The following is a 1,014-nucleotide window of genomic DNA, read 5'->3' on the forward strand; positions in this document are numbered from 1 at the left end:
CCGCCAGGCTCTTCTGTCCCTGGGATTCTCTGGGCAAGAACCCTGGAGCAGGTTGCCATTTCCTCCTCCTGGGGATCTTCCCTACCCGGGGATCAACCCCGGGTTGGAACTGAGCTGAACTTGCCAGCAAAGAGGGGAGCCGGGGAGGGAGCTCCCTGTGGGGGTTCTGGGAAGAGGGGGCACACCCTGCCAGGGGCTGGGGATGACCTCGGAGGGCTTGGGTCCCACCTCCTCTGAGCAGGTACCCACATGGACCCAGAGACGAGCCCACCTTCCAGGTTTTTCTGTAAATAGGGGTTTCGGGCCCAGGGGCAGCAGGACTTGCCCCGGTCACCTAGAGGGGGGCTCAGGGCTGGGGCAGGCCTTGGTCTCTGCATCCTGTCGGGAGGGGGGCCCGGGGTCCACGCAGCTGCACAGCCGGCCTTAGAGCCGTCACCTGGCCTCCCAGGAAGGTCCGGCCACAGGCCCAGAGGAGAGCAAGGAATCTCCCTGAGGAAACCGCAGACCGGGGGTCCGTCCTGCCAGGGCCCTCACTGAGCCCCGGGAGCCCCGTCTCTGGGCTCAAGCCAGAGATCTCAAGCCCCCAAGGTCCCCTCTGTGGTGCGAATGAGCCCCAGCAGGCCGCAGAGATCGGTCGGGCTCCTCGGCAGGAACGGGGTGGAGGCAGGAGGCGGGAGGCTGAAACGGCCTCGGGATGACGCATCTGGTCACAGGTGCTGGTGGCAGCAGGGGGTAGGGTGGCTCCAGGCCCCCTGCGGTGGCGGCTGGGCGGGACTGCTGGGAGGTGACAGCAGCCTCTTCAGGTACAATGAAGAACAGGGGTTTTCACACCTGGGTGAGCCAGCATCTTGCTGGACCCCGCCCCATCAGGCCATAATGGGCACAGTGGGGGTGGGGGGTGGGGACAGCAGGTGGGGGAAGGGAGCCTGTCCAAAGCCTGGCATGGGCTTGGGGGTTCTGTCTCTGGCTCCTCAATATTCCCGCTGCAGAATTAAAGGGAAGGGGGGTGACGAT

Source organism: Bison bison, unplaced genomic scaffold, assembly GCF_000754665.1.
Source record: "Bison bison bison isolate TAMUID 2011002044 unplaced genomic scaffold, Bison_UMD1.0 scf7180017864080, whole genome shotgun sequence".
NCBI lineage: Eukaryota > Metazoa > Chordata > Mammalia > Artiodactyla > Bovidae > Bison > Bison bison.